The sequence below is a fragment of the Eleutherodactylus coqui genome, chromosome 2 (assembly GCF_035609145.1).
Source record: "Eleutherodactylus coqui strain aEleCoq1 chromosome 2, aEleCoq1.hap1, whole genome shotgun sequence".
NCBI lineage: Eukaryota > Metazoa > Chordata > Amphibia > Anura > Eleutherodactylidae > Eleutherodactylus > Eleutherodactylus coqui.
This window is the reverse complement of record NC_089838.1, coordinates 248,863,050-248,879,615: the sequence shown is the minus strand read 5'-3', so window position 1 is coordinate 248,879,615 and position 16,566 is coordinate 248,863,050.

The following is a 16,566-nucleotide window of genomic DNA, read 5'->3' as shown; positions in this document are numbered from 1 at the left end:
CTATGTTATGCAACTTCCCAATGTCATACAAGCATGAAATTTGGCACGATCATTCTTTAGGTTCTAAGCAGAAAAAGTATAGGGGTCACAACTCGATTATTCACTGCTAATTGCAAACGTAAGTGCACCCCTATGTAATGTAACTTCCCAATGCCGTAGGAGCATGAAATTTTGGCACAAGCATTCTTTAGTGCATGAATACGAAATGCAAAGGGGTTGCAACTTGATTATTCAATGCTAATTGCAAAAGTAAGTGCACCCCTATGTAATCTAATTTCTCAGTGTTGTACAAGCGTGACATTTGGCATGAGCTTTCTTTAGGTCCTAAATAGGAAAAGTAAAGGGGTCACAACTCAATTATTCAATGCTAATTGCAAAAGTAAGTGCACTGCTTGCCTATACAATGCAACAAGCGTGAAATTTGGCACAAACATTCTTTAGGTTCTAAGTGAGGAGAGTGTGAGGGCTGGCACATTCTGCAGAGGGACATACATGTAGCCTGAGGAGAATCTAACGCTCCTCTATGTGTATACATATTTTATTCCTCGGTTCCTCTAAAGTAACCTTGATTTCATAAAATTTTCTGTGCGAACAACAGGTAAACACCTGTATCAAATTAACTAGGGCGAAGCCGAGTATAACAGCTAGTTTTTCATAAGAGACAGTCCATGACAGGTAGTCAATCATTAGGCTAGGGGAGGAATTGGAGAGAAGAGCAGAATCACAGGATCAGCCTTAGCTGAAAGCCACATCTATTGGACAGTCTACCGCTCATGTTCATACGATGGGTGGGGCAGAAAAATGCAGATCTCTGTGATTGTTGCACTAGCAAAATAAAAAAGGTATTGTATGCTTACATTTGTCATCTTAGCACCAATCTAATGGCGTGATTAGTTAATTGAGCTATTACATGCTGACAAACTTCCATTAGCAACCGTAAGAACTTTTCTGCATGTTTTTTTTCTAGATATGTCTTACAAAATACATTTATACTTTATACTAATTCTAATATTCTTGAACACAACCTCAATCACACTAAAAACAGGAACAACTAAATATCTTGGATAATATTAAAAAAATCTGATGGATTGGATGCTGATATCATAAACTACCGTATAGAGCATAAAGAAGTGCTAAGCTAAATTACAAATAACTCTGGAAAGAGTGAAAAGCTGTACCATTATTAGACCCTATTCTAACAGAGTTTGGTGTCAAAACTCAAACAAGGTCTGAATACAGAGATTTTTATGTTTTTGTTCAGTGTCAAAATTAGGTCCATTGATGAAATCATTTCAGGGGCCCCAACCTACAGCTAATATGACTTATTGCAATTTTAGCCTCATGCAACATCTTTTCTTTAAAAACTGCATGCCAATCTAATTACCCCCTACAGATCCCAAGAATGAAGAGGCTGCAACATAGGTTTGTGCTGCATCCTCTTTACTATTTTACCTTGCATAGCCCCATAAGGACATGGCCTATTTTGGGCTTAAGGATGCAATGATTTTTGGCAGATTTTCATTTTTCAAAAGCCATAACTTTTTTCTTTTTCCATCAACATGGCCGTATAAGGGATTCTTTTTTGCCTGGCGTACTGTAGTTTTTATTGGAGCCATTTTTGGCTACATAAACTATGTTGTACAATTTTTATACATTTTTTATGATAGCAGGGAGAGAAAACGCATCAATTCTGCCATAGATTTTTGTTTTTTTTACAGCGTTAATCATGCAGAATAAATGACACAATATATTTTTTCTGCGGGCAGGTACAATTAAAACGATACCAAAATGCTTATCCTTTTTTTTTGTTTTTTTCACTTTTCTACAATAAAACCCCTTTTTTTTAAATAATTTTTTTTCTAAATCGCTCAATTGAAAGTCCTACAACTTTTTTATTTTTCCATGGACGGAGCTCTGTGAAGGCTTAATTTTTGCGAGACGAGCTGTAGTTTTTAATGGTACCATTTTGGGGTACATACGGCTTTTTTATCAGGTTTATTGCATTTTTTCGAAGGCAAAATGCGGAGTTTTTTTTAATGCTTTTTGCCGTGCAGGATAAAAACTGTGTTTAACGTCATATGTGTCGTGGGATTTTAATTTAAGAAAAAAAAAATTATGCAAATATGAGAAAAAGCAGAAAAAAAGGTTTCTTTTTTTTACATTTTTCTTTTTTGTAAATTATTTTTATCTTTTTTTTCTTACACATTTTATGTCCCTGTGGGGGACTTCCACCATACCAGCTCTGATTGCTATGATAAGGCATTGCAGGACTTCTGTCCTGCAATGCCTTATTGCTTGTTACAGCGGTCACAGGCACTGGCAATACAGGACGCAGATATCTGGCATCCTATTGCCATGGTAACCCATCAGGCTCTCTGTGATTATATCGTGAGAGTCTGATGACACCACAGAGGGAGCGCACGTCCTCTGTGAACCCTTCTCATGCCACGATCTACATAGCTTGTGGCAGAGAAGGGGTTAGCAGCGGGGGTCGCTGCTCTGATGCACCCCCACTGTTGCAGGAGGAGCCCAGCTATCAGGGACAGCTGGCTCCCACTGCCGGATAGCACGAGATCTCTTATGTTCTTATGCTATCCCCACTGCATAACTGTATGGTCTGTTGCGCTAAGTACCTCCCTGCCAGGACATACAGTTACACCCTATGGTCGGAAGGGGATAGCCATGCTCCAGCCACTTGCTGTGCAGGGAACTGCAGGGTGGTACCATTCAACTGAAGGGGGCTGGCTCGATGACTGCAGTTTTTGTGTATATCCAGATGACCAGGTGTGCTGTCACAGCTATGTTATTCGTATTCTTGTGCTTTGCTGCCATCCAGTGGCCATTGTTAAATTTGTTTAATTTATACCTGTTGCTGTAACCTACCTTCTTCTGGTAACCCCCCCCCCCCCCCCCCCTGTTTCCTGTGAGGTCATATCCATCTCCCTAGGCAGTGCCATCTTGTTTTTGCAAAGGACAGCCATGGAGAGAGGATTTTCCTTTGACTCAATTTCACGCAAGTCAAATAAATTCACTGAAGTATCTCCATTCCATCTCCTTCCTGGAATCTCCAAATGCAACTGGTTTGGCTAGAACAAGTGAATAGATATCAAGTTCTACCTTTGCTTTTACAGAGTCTGTCCTCACTCATCAGAGCTCGCTCACATGTATATTGATGGCAGAATAGTCAAAGGAAACCTTAATCTACAGTGTCTGCATGCATGTATACTCCTAAGCTACAAGTAAGCTTAGAGCCATCCACCATTGTAAGGATCAAACATGTCTGCAAAAGGTTTTGACCATTCCTCTGTGACTGCAACAAAGCAAGTGCATCATCTTTAGATGACACAGATATACAGGAAGCACAGTGCACACTGAGGCCTTAGTCAGACGGGCGTTTTTTCGCGCGATTTGCGCATGCGCATGCGATTCGCGCATATATAGAACCAATGGTTCGCTATGGTATCGGTCACATGTCCGCTTTTTATGCGGATATGCGATAAATTATAGGACACGACGATTTACAGATCGCGCCTATCTGCGTTCGGCGTTTTATGTGCGCACCAAAATTATTTACTGCAGCTAGCTGCGTTATTTTCGCCGGCCAGTCTAAGTTTCATGCGCATTTTGATGCGCACAGCGATTTTTCTCCGGTCAGACGGGCGGTTTGCTGCGACGATTAACGCGGCTAGGTGTAGATTTTTCCCGCGATTTTTCGCCCCCGGTCACGCGATTTGCGCATGCGCATCCGTCATGCGATCCGCAAATCGCGTGAAAAAACGCCCGTCTGACTAAGGCCTTACTGTGAAATAAAGTATATGATCCAAACTTATCATCCAACCTACACAAAAGATTAGAGAAACCTTTGAATCAACCAGAGATGAGTTTCACAGCAATCTGGATGACTTATGGGGAAGAGCTGAGCACCATATAGCAACTCCAACACTTCAATAACGGCGGAGCAGACTTAACCACAGCTTTGAACTATTTGTCTGCCACCTATGATTGCTACCTGCAACTGTCTGCAAGATCCATCCCATTCTTGAGTAATGCTGAAACGGATGATGCCTCAGCAGAGCTAGCTGACAGAGAGATTCTAGTCCAAAGAAATGATGCCGTAGTGCAAGATGCCAAGGATAAGGCAGAACTCCACATCGCACATTTGCAAGAGAATAGGTCACATCAATCAACTTCAACCATACTGACATCACGATCTTCCATATCATCTCACTTCAGAAGTTCAACATTAAGTGACAAACTCATAGAACCAAACATAGAAGAAGCTAGAGTTAGAGGCTCCTTTGTTAGGAAGAAAGCAGAGGTAGAAGCCCAAATGAAAGCCCAATTAAAACTTTTCCAAATGGAAAAGGATGAAGCAGCTGACTTGGCTAGACTATAAGTCCTTGAACAACACTCCAATACGCCAACACTCAGATCCAGACTGCTTCGTCCCAGAGGAAGAGGAAAACCCAGTTGATTGCGCAACTGATTATATGCTAAAGCAATCATTGCCTATACCTCCTGCCAGTCACTATGACCTAACTCTTAAAAAAGAAACCCTGAAGTTGCACATATCAGCACCACTTCCAGTCTATTCTGATATATCCACACAGAAACAAATTCTGCTGCCTACTAAAGACGAGGTAACTTCTAGCATAGAACCACAGTTCAAGCTACAGCTAGCAGACTAAACCACAGCTTAATCCTTATGCTACTTCATTTTGTCCCATCATATCTCAGCCTTATATGCTGATATGCTAATTTTACTAGGAGGAGACATTCTTAGGGTCCATGAGGTACGGCAATAATGCAATGGTCTAAACGATGCCCTCATCAGTATGAGATGAAAGAAAGGTTTCCTAATCTCATCTGTGCATATGACATCCTCCCTACACCCTATGATGACAATATGAGGAGATCAGGATTTTGCACAACACAAGATGGCAACAAAATAGCCTTATCCATTGAAGACAAAGATTTTAATAAAATAATGGAGAGGGAATTCGACAAAGATGACTCTAACCACTGAATTGCACCCTTAAGCTCCATTTAGTCAGGATGAATGTTGGGCAAACAATGCCTGACACTCGTCCCCACACATACTTGCTCTCGTGCTGCTGCATGGGAGCTAGTATCACTGGCTTACAGCGGGGCAGCAGGAGTAGATTTCTCTCCTCACTCTCCTCTGCCCCTCTCCATTGACTTAACATAGTGGTTGTTCAGTACTGAAGAGCTGCTATTTACACTGAGCGATCAGCGATCAGCTCATCGTCCATCGTTTATGCTGCATAAATGATGGACGATGAGCTGATCGCTCAGTGTAAATAGCAGCCGTTCAGAATTGAACGGCCACTATGTTAGGTCAATGGAGAGGGAGATGTCAATGTAAGTCAATGTACCGTGAGATGTGGGTTTGATGCGGACATCCGTGCAGTGTCTCTGTGCATGCGCATTAGGTACAGAGGACGCCGTGGACTAAGCGGAAGTGAGGGATGAGCTGGATGGAGCGACTCCGGATGCAAAATGCGTCTGTGTTATATGGTATTGTAGATGTATATATGTGATTGAGTCTTTGTCTATGCATAACATGTGTTTTGGCATTATGATTAATTGGCAGCAGGGCGTTTGCCTGTGGTATAATTGGTGTTGAATTTTGCGATATGAGTATATAAGGATTGCGCTTTGTGTTGTATTGTTATAAGCTTGAAAAAGACCGTGGAGGTCAAAATGTAGCTGCTGTTTTATACGCTATAGGAGAATAAAATCTCTATTGCTGCTTTGCACCAATCCATGCTGCCAAGTATTCATTTTCTTCTGCAAGTCAATCGAGAGGGGTGGGGTAGAGTGAGGAGTGAAATCTCCTGCAGCCGCCCCATCCCCTGCTGGCCGCTCTGTGAGCGAGTCAGTGATACTAGCTCCCGTGCAACAGCACGCGGGCTAGGACACACAGGGACGAGTGTTGGGCATCCTTTGTCCAACATTCGTCCCATCTAAATAGAGCTTTACTCTTTTGGGCTAGCTCCCTAACAACTGAGAACAGGCTTTATCCAGAATTAACTCATTGCTGTGAACTTTAACCCCTTAATGATGCAGCCTTTTTTTTCCATTTTCGTTTTTTTCTCCCCCCTTTTAAAACATCATACCACTTTTATTTCTCCATCGATGTCACTGTATGAAGGCTTGTGTTTTGCGGGACGAGTTGTAGTTTTCAATGGTGCTATTCAAAGTACCATATAATGTACTGAAAAACTTTCAGTGCACTTTGTTTCTACGGCGCACAAACTGCAACAAAAATGACATGATAACTTTATTCTATGGGTCAGTACGATTACTACGATACCAAACTTGTATAGTTTTTTTTTTACTGTACTACTTTTTTTTTTCAAAGACTTATTTTTTTCAATTATTTTCTGCGGTCATTTTGTGCGCGCAATAACTTTTTTATTTTTCTGTCGACGTAGTTCAGCAAGGTCTCATTTTTGGCAGGTTGTCCTGTATTTTCCGATAGTACCAATTCGGAATACATACGACTTTTTGATCGCTTTTCATTGCGTTTTTTCTGGGAGACAGGGTGACTGAAAAAGTGCATTTCTGGCGTTCTTTATTTTTATTTTTTCAGACGACGTTCACCATGCAGGGTAAATAATGTGCTACTTGATAGATCAGACTTTCACGGACATGACGATACCAAATATGTATTTTTATTTTATGACTTTTTAATTACAGACATGGCAAAAGGGGGGTGATTTAAACTTTTATTACTTTTTTTTTACAATTAAAAAAACTTTATTGATCTTTTTTTACTTTACTTTTAAGACCCCCTGGGGGACTACAACATGCGATGCTTTGATCGCTCCTGCAGTATGACGCAATGCTACACCATTACGTCATACTGCAATTTGACTTGCAGCCTATCAAGCCACCCCACGAGGATGGCTTGATAGGCAGTCTCCCAAGGCAGCCCTGGGGCCTTTCAGAAGGCCTCCGGCTGCCATGACACCTGCACGGCTCCCCCAATCTCACCGCAGGGGGGGCGTACGGGACGATGTTCGGGGCATTTAAGGGGTTAATAGCCGTGATCGGCCGAACAGCCGATTGGAGCTATTGCCCACAGGTGTCAGCTGTAGTAAACAGCTGACGCCCGCGCTGTGTAAAGAGAGGTCACCCCGCGACCTCTCTTCCTACATACCCTGACGCTCCAGGACGTAAATGAAGAATCATTTTATGGTCTTTATGGACAGAATATTTTGCAATGATCATGGAAAGCCAGCACCACTTTTGTAAGAGCACGAGGAGTGCTGATATCTTCCCTCCTTTGGAGTATACAACCCTTATAAACATAAATAAATCCGAGTCGTGTTCAGCTCTGAATGATGTTCTCCTCATCAGCTCCAACCTGACGAATAATAGGAAGGTTTATGAGATTCAGCAAGGTGCCACTCACCATTACGGCTGACAGTGAACAGATGTTCCACAGGAATTCTCAGGTTTCTATGGCACTGCTGCAGCGTCCATTGCAGGAGCAGGCCCACAGCCAAGGAGATAGCGGGGGAGATAAAGGCCTTATCATGGGGCTCTACCATCCCCCCCCCCCCCTGGGGGGAGCTCGGGACCCAGCCAAGTTACTGCTGGGGGAGGTCACAGGAAAAAAGAAACCAGAGGTTACCTGTAGTCTCTTTGTCACATGTGACACCACCGTTTTGTCCTCTGCGGTGACTCTTGACGATAGAATAAAGTAGTCTACACATAGGGAAAACATTCTGGACAAAACCTGGAACCATCGGTAGTGTCCATTTACTGTAAATTTAGCAGTCTAATTCACAACAGCAGTTTGGCACAGATACAAGATAAGGTGTTGTAACAGGGAATATTCTTGGGGTGTTCCGGATGATCCACAGTCCAAGTTATCTGTGTAATCTCGCTCCCGGCGACTCTCTCTCTCTTACTCTTTACTGGTCAACACTCACATAACTTGTGCCTTTCTCCAGCAATGCAGCAGTCCTTCTCTCACTCAGTGCTTAGTGGTAGCATCGGCATATCCTGAGTAGACTGGACCCAGGCCAAACAGAAGAGAATCGCTCAGCTTCCTCCATTCTCTTCACACACACAGGCCGATTAGTGCCTGTGTGGCTCACTTGCTTACTCTCAGACTCCTGCTAGACTGTCTTCTCATGCAGACTGACTTCCCCATACTACTCTAGACTAGACTTGCCTAGCATCCTTGCAAACACATATATAAAACATAATAATTAGAGATGAGCGAGCATACTCGTCCGAGCTTGATACTCGTTCGAGTATTAGGGTGTTCGAGATGCTCGTTACTCGTAACGAGTACCACGCGATGTTCGAGTTACTTTCATTTTCTTCCCTGAGAAATTTGCGCGCTTTTCTGGCCAATAGAAAGACAGGGAAGGCATTACAACTTCCCCCTGCAACGTTCAAGCCCTATACCACCCCCCTGCAGTGAGTGGCTGGCGAGATTAGGTGTCACCCGAGTATTAAAATCTGCCCCTCCCGCGGCTCGCCACAGATGCATTCTGACATTAGTTCAGGGAAAGTGGTATCTTGGTGGAGCTGCTATAGGAAGAGTGTTAGGAGTATTTTAGGTTTCAAGAACCCCAACGGTCCTTCTTAAGGCCATAGAAATCGCAGATCGCACCTATGTGCGAAATGTGTTACATTAAAAATATATACCAGCGTATAAGACGACCCCCCAACTGTCACCTTATACGCCGGCAATACAGTGGAGCAAAGAATAAAAATCATTACTCACTTCTTCTGACGTTCTGCGGTGCTGCTGTAGGCTGTCGCTCCCTCCTGGTTCCCGGCAGAGCATTGCTTTCTCTACGAAGGGCTTTAAATCCCCGCCTCCAGAAACACACGTGCCTTCAGCCAATCACAGCCAATGACAATGATGTCATTGAATGGCTGTGATTGGCTGTGTTTCTGGAGGCGGGGATTTCAAGCCCTGCGTCCAGAAAGCAATGCTCTGCCGTGGACCAGGAGGGGGCGACAGCCTGCAGGAGCGGCGCAGAACGTCAGAAGAAGTGAGTAATGATTTTTATTCTTTGCTCCACTGTATTGCCGGCGTATAAGGTGACAGTTGGGGGGTCGTCTTATACGCCGGTATATATTTTTATTGTAACACATTTCTGGATGAATTGCACGAAAGGGCTTATATATTTAAGCCCTTCCCGACAATTCATCCTGCGATCGCCGGCAGCCCATTGCTTTCAGTGGAACCTGCTGTATTGCTGGCTCCATTGAATTCAATGGGCAAACATCGTTCTTCTCTGCCACAGCTGTTACAGCTATGGCAGAGGAGAACGATCTTTACGCTGACAGTGCGGGGGGGGGGGGGGGTGGCTATTGTGGCTTAATAGTGGGACCTGGGAACTTGAGATGCAGCCCAACATGTAGCCCCTCGCCTGCCCTATCCGTTGCTGTGTCGTTCCCATCACTTTCTTGAATTGCCCAGATTTTCACAAACGAAAACCTTAGCGAGCATCGGCGATATACAAAAATGCTCGGGTCGCCCATTGACTTCAATGGGGTTCGTTACTCGAAACGAACCCTCGAGCATTGCGAAAATTTCGTCCCGAGTAACGAGCACCTGAGCATTTTGGTGCTCGCTCATCTCTAATAATAATGTGACTTACCCAACGATATATTTTCCAGACATAACCCAGACATTAACCCATTCAGTGCTGCAGAGGTGCAATACACATAAACCAAATGCATACTACACATAAGACACTGACAAGACAATGGCACGAGATAGACATATGACATTATGGACGATTACCACAAACTCTGGGCCACTACACTGCATTAATGATCTTAGTCAAGAAATGATTGAATACTGCTTGAAGGTGTATGTGTCTGAAGATTGATGTATGGAGAGAATGCCCAACACTTAGTTGAAGAAGACCTTTATGTGGACGATTGACTCAAATCCTTGCCCACAACAGGAAGCCATAAATCTGCTCAAAAGGACACTAGGTAGGTTTTCCAGACTTCTTGCAATCCACACATGCAACTGGTTTAGCTAGAACAAGTGAATAGATATTGCGTTCAACTATCTACCATTGCTTGTACAGAGTATGTCCTCACATGCATCAGAGCTCACTCAGACATACGTCAGTGGCAGAATACCAAGGGAATCTCAAAGTATTGTGGCCCCTTTATTCTCAGGGGCCCCTGAAGTTGTTCATTCACTAATCATAAAGTGATAGCATATCCTAACAATCAAGAACATGCTAATAGATTGGAATTATCTGTTAAACAATGTCAAATAAAATGTAAGCTAATAACACTACCATACAATGGTCAGATGACAAATGTACACAAGCACTCCGCAAAGTATCATCATGCTGCAGACAATGCAACAGACTCAGTATCAAACACAGATAATGATCAGACACAAACATAGGCAGTATACATAAATATTCAATTTGTTGACTCACAAGAGATGTCCTCTCTGCTTGGAGTCATTTACTTTCCTTTTCCTTTCTGTCCAGCACAGACCGCCATAACAACTTCCCAGGCATATTTGGCCACTCGTTTCTGCAGCCATCTCTAGCCCATATATCAACACAACCCCTTGTCCTTTAACAATGCCATCCTGCTTCTACCACCAATACCAGTGGGTCAGTTCAAGCCGTACATAAGTCTTTGGGACTGAACTACAGGAACTTTGTACTAGAAAAATACTAACTGTCCACCTACTTGAGGATATTTTTTGTTTTTTTGCACTTTAGATGTCTAGATTAGAGATGAGCGAACACGTTCGGCCCCGCCCCTTTTTCGCCCGAACACCGAACTTTGCGAACACTTCAGTGTTCGGGCGAAAAAGTTCGGGGGCCGCCGTGGCAGCGCGGGGGGGTGCGGCGGGGAGTGGGGGGGAGAGGGAGAGAGAGAGAGAGGGCTCCCCCCTGTTCCCCGCTACTGCCGCCCGCGCCGCCGCGCATCTCCCCGCCCCCCGGCGGCACCCGGACCTTTACGCGCGAACACTGCAGTGTTCGGCAAAGCCGGTGTCCGGGTGCGGATGTGTCCGTAACGGACACGTTCGCTCATCTCTAGTCTAGATATAATTGACTTTCAAATAGTATGTTGTGTGTGTACTATGATGACCACCGGTTTACAGTTGTTTTCATTTAATGATGCAATATAAATGCGATTGAGTGCGGTGTATGCCTGCTTGACTTTTGATAAAGAATGTATCCAGTGAACTTTGTTAGGTCTGTCACTTTTCCATGTTCACCATTTTTTCTATGCATTCTACTACTGTATTAGATGGTATATGGCCGCAGGACCTGCATGACTCATCCTGATTGCTTGTTATGTATTTCCTTTGTTCTAATTAAAAAAAAAACAGATTGCAAGAAAAAAAATCACATTAAGGCCTCAGTCACACGGGCGTTTTGACGCACACATTTTTGAACACATCAGTTATGCGTTCAAAAATTTGTGTGATCGAAACCCGCGTCAGGGCGGAAAAAACGCTGCTAGCAGCGTTTGTCCGCTCAAAAAGAACGCTGCCCGCTATCCCCTGCTGCGGCTGTGACAGCTGCAGCAGGGGATTCCTTGGATGTGAAACCCCTGGATGCTGTCACATCCAGGGGTTTTTACCTGTGGTCAATGGGCTGGCGATAGCTGCGCCGGCCCCATTGACATACAGAGAACAATGTGATCCTCTGCTACAGCTGTGACAGCTGTGGAGGAGAGTCCCATTGTCACTCGACACTGCGACAACATTGTCACATTGAAAGCAATGGGCTGCCGGCAAGCGCTGCAGTGATTTTCAAGGAAGGGCTTAAAATATAAGCCCTTCCCTGAAAATCAATCCAAAAATGTGTTAAAAAAAAATGTATACTCACCTCTCTGCAGCTGCCGTGGCTCAGCCGCGTCAAGCCGTCTCTTCTCCTGCATTGCTATGAAGATTTTTCTGCAGGCAGGGATTTAAAATCCCCGCCTGCTGAAAGGACTGCCTCTTATTGGTTGAGCACTGTGACCAATCAGAGGCAGCTTTCAGCTATTAAATGACAGCTGAGAGCTGCCTCTGATTGGTCCCTGTGCTCAGCCAATCAGAGGCAGCACTCACCCATTCATGAATTTATTGCAATATCTCAAATATGTGCAAACATACTGTACAAACTTTTGATGATATATATATATATATATATATATATATATATATATATATATATATATATATATATATTTCCATCTGTTTACTTTATTCTAGTCGCACATTTGAAAAACTATCATTTTCTTTAAGCATTTAGGAGACGTACAAATTTAACATTTATCAACATTTTGAGGAATACTTTGCTTTCCTGCACCAAGCCAAGATTGCAAAGGCTCATAGGTGTCAGAATGATAGATACAAATGTCCACACAGTTTTTTTTTCAGAAGTTAATTCAATAAAATTTCATATTTTTGCAAATACGTCATTTTAAAGGCAGTTTGTTTACACCCTGAAATGGAGACTCCTGTTTGACCACTGTTCAGAAACATACCCGTTGTGGCCCTAATAATATGTCTGTATTCACAACGGGGCCCAAATAGTAAGGAGCAGCCAGTGGCTTTCAGAACAGAAATTTTGCTTGAAGGTGATTTAGGCCCCATTGCACACTTTTAGAGCCCTTAAGTGGCCAAAATGATGGAGAACCCCCACAAATGACCACATTTTAAAAACTAGACCCCTTACCGAATCGATTTAGGCGTGTACTGTGTATTTTGACCCCACAGTTTTTGAATGAATTGAAAATTACAATTTTCATTTTTTTGGCAATTGTGTCAATTTAAAAACTGTTTTTTTTGTACAGCACACATATGAATGAAGACTTTTATCCCCAAATGGATACCCCTGTTTGTCCCGTGTTCAGAAACATACCCATTGTAGCCCCAGTCTACTTATAAGACACATGGCTCGACCTATAATGGAGGGAACACCCATTGGATATCAGGGCACAACTGAATAAATTCCAGGCCCAATTGCTCACTTGTGCGGAAAAAAATTGACTCCATAAAAATAATCCACCCCCCACCCCCACCCCCTCCGCACATTTTTTGGCATTCCCCGAATCTTAGATAAACGTAGTAATGTAAACTGTGTCGTGTGTCTGAAGACAGGGGCAATTACGGAGACTGGTTGGATGGGCACACGGGGTATTAAAATCGGGTATCCCTCCTCCTCCCATGCTTTTTTTGGGGGGCATTTCTTAACTTCAGCGGCAGGGATGAGGGGTAGAAAGTGGTACTCTGCGAGGCTTCGTAATCTTGCTGAGGTGCAGAGTCTCACACAGAAGGCGTTCAGCAAGCTGCTTCTGGAACTGCAGGAAGGCGATCGTTCCCGGGGCTCCTTGTAAGTTATGTATTACAGGTAGCGGTCTGAATAATGCCGGGTTCATACGGCCATATGTGAAATCCGCTTGTGGAGACCCGCAGTGGATCCCACCTGTGAGCTCGGCTGTGGTTCTGCACACGGCCACATAATGTACTCTGCATAAGTGCATACTCACACAGGTGGTCATGCATAGTACACCTTTTTTTGTTTGTATATTCCGCACCGTCGTTTAGCGATGACACGGGTACCCACAGCCCGTACACAATGTAGTTGCATATGGGCTGCAGGTATATCCACAACCATGGAGCACAATGGGCTCTATGTCGCGGATATCCACGGTAAAAAAGAACCTGCTGCGTTCTTTTTTCTGCGAGTGGATTATGTAATTCCAACCTGCCAATGTGAGCAGAATTGTGTAATCCAGTGCATTTGATTGATCTGCATATTACAACCGATTAAATGCATGTTAGATCCGTAATTCCTATCCGGTCATGTAAGACCGGCCTAATGTAGATAGCTACATTTTTATCATGTGACGGGGGACCACTCAACGAGGCCACTGGTCACTGCTCCAGGCTATTGCAACCTTTGGGACCCAGGAGCAAGGAGATTTTAAATTTCCCAGGATTCCCAGCTCCTGCGCATTTTGCCGACAGGCGCAGAATTCGGGTCAGGTCCATGGAGGAGGATCGCATCGGGGTTCAAATACGGTGGCCTCCGGTAAGAAGTTTCCTCTCTTCTCACCGATTGCATCAGTGAGGGGAGATGAAATTTCAACTTTTTTTTACTTTTTCATGATCGCCATTATCTAATTGATAAAGTCGATCATGTGACCAGGCTCACTGCGCCCGCTCCCCCGTGAAATCCCCAATGCTCTCAGCTACCTTTGGTAGCCAGGAGCAGGGAGATTTAAAATTTCCTGGGCAGTCCTCGACTTTTGCGCATGTATCCGCCATTTTGCTGATGGGCGCATGCGCAGAAGCCACGGTATGGTCCGCAGATAAAGATCCCATTGTGGGACAAATCAAGGGACCTTAGTTATGTAATATTATCTCCCCTTATGGATACGATTCGTAAGGGGAGATAAAAATGTTACTTTTTAAACTTTTTATTTTAACTTATTTTGATCACTGTTATCCGGTAGATAACAGTGATCATGTGACTTGGTACCACATACAGCGGTCCCGGTCACATCTCCCTGCGCGAAAGACTGGCGTCGGGTCCTGGAGGATCCAATCCATGACCGGCGTCAGGTCCTAGAGGATTCAGCTGCCCTCATGGATCCAATCTTTAGCTTTATTTAACTTTTTATTGACTTTAATGCGACTGCTCCATGTTATCGGCTACCTCTGGGAACTAATAGCATGGAGTTGTCACGTCCACAACCCACATGGCTTTAATCCTCAGTGGATGCATGTTTTTACGTCCCTGAGAATTAAAGCCCACTTAGCTAAGACTTAAAAAGGCAGTTGGGCCATCAGTAAGGGGTCAATGCATTGTCAATGGTTGCTCATCAGTATTTTGCTTTTCTGCAAACTCCTCCATATAGTAATATGTTGTCTATACCTGGTCTTGTATTTTGTATCAGTATACCAGTATGTATGGCCACATTCTGTGATTTTCTTTTAAATACTATGCCTCTGTTATGTGATTTGTTTGTAATTTTAGTGCAGGGACTTGCAAGAAAACAAAGACACTTGATGTGAATTGTGACTTTGCATAATTTTTCCAAAAATTTAAGCAATACCTCATATTTATCATTAAGTGTCAAAGCCACAGTAGTTCACTTTTTGAGCTTATGGCAGCTCATCGGGCTGAATTACATGTGGGGTCATTAGTATGCTGCAAGCCTGCATAGTGTGCTGTACATATCAGTGGACTGGCACCCTTTATATGACTTATCTATTTGCAAATATAATACTAAGCAGCTACTCCTCACTCGTACAATGCTCTTCCATATAGCAATTTGCAAGTCTGCATGCTATAGGATATGGTGTCTATATCTGCCTTTGCATTTTTATAAATAATTTGGAAGAGAGAATTTAGGGGAAACTGATCAAATTTGCCGATGACACAAAGCTAGGAGGGACAGCTAACACTAGAGAAGAAAGCAAGAATTTGAAAAGATCTACACAAGCTTGAACAGTGGGCGGTGACTAACAGAATGGTATTCATCAAATAGAAATGCAAAGTCCTACATCAACGCAAGAAAAATGAAAAAAGCACATACATAAAGGGAGAAATTGAGCTAAGCAGCAGCACATGTGAAAAAGACTTGGGTATACTAATCGATCACAAACTGATCATGAGTCAACAAGGTGATGCAGCAGCCAAAAAGGGCAAAAACAATTCTGGGATGAGAAGATAAAGTGTAGAACATGTGAGGTAATTAGCCGCCTCTAGTCTTCCTTAGTCAGATCTCATCTGGAATACTGTGTCCAGTTCTCGGCACCCCACTTTAAAAAAAAACATTGACAAACTGGAGCAAGTTTAGAGAAGAGTTACCAAGATGGTGAGCGGTCTACAAATCATGTCCTATGGGGAATGGTTAAAGAATCTGGGAATGTTTAGTTTGCAAAAAAGAGGACTGGGAGGAGACATAATAGCTGTCTACAAATATTTGAAGGGCTGTCACAGTGCAGAGGGATCAGCCCTATTCTCATTTACACAAGGAAAGACTAGAAGCAATGGGATGAAACTGAGAGGGAGGAGACACAAATTAGATATTGGAAAAAATCTTTCTGACAGTGAGGGGGATCAATGAGTGGAATAGTTTGCCACGGGAGGTGGTGATCTCTCCTTCAATGGAAGTCTTCAAACAGAGGCTGGGCAAATATATGTCTGGGATGATTTAGTGAATCCTGCATTGAGCAGGGGGTTGGACCAGATGACCCTGGAGGTCCCTTCAAACTCTACCATTCTAGGATTCTATTTTGTATCAGTATACCAGTAAGCATGGCCGACGTCTGTGATTTCTGAATTGCTATACACATTATTAACGCTGGAGCTAGACACCCATATAAGAACTAAATATACATTGCTTTTATGTATAACTATTTTAACACTGAATTAACCCTTATAACGTGTGAAATTATAGATATTTTAAATACCTATTTTAAGGGTATAGGGTTATATCTATATATATAAGGCCTTAGTCAGACGGGCGATTTTTCGCGCGATTTGCGGATCGCATGACGGATGCGCATCCGCAAATTGC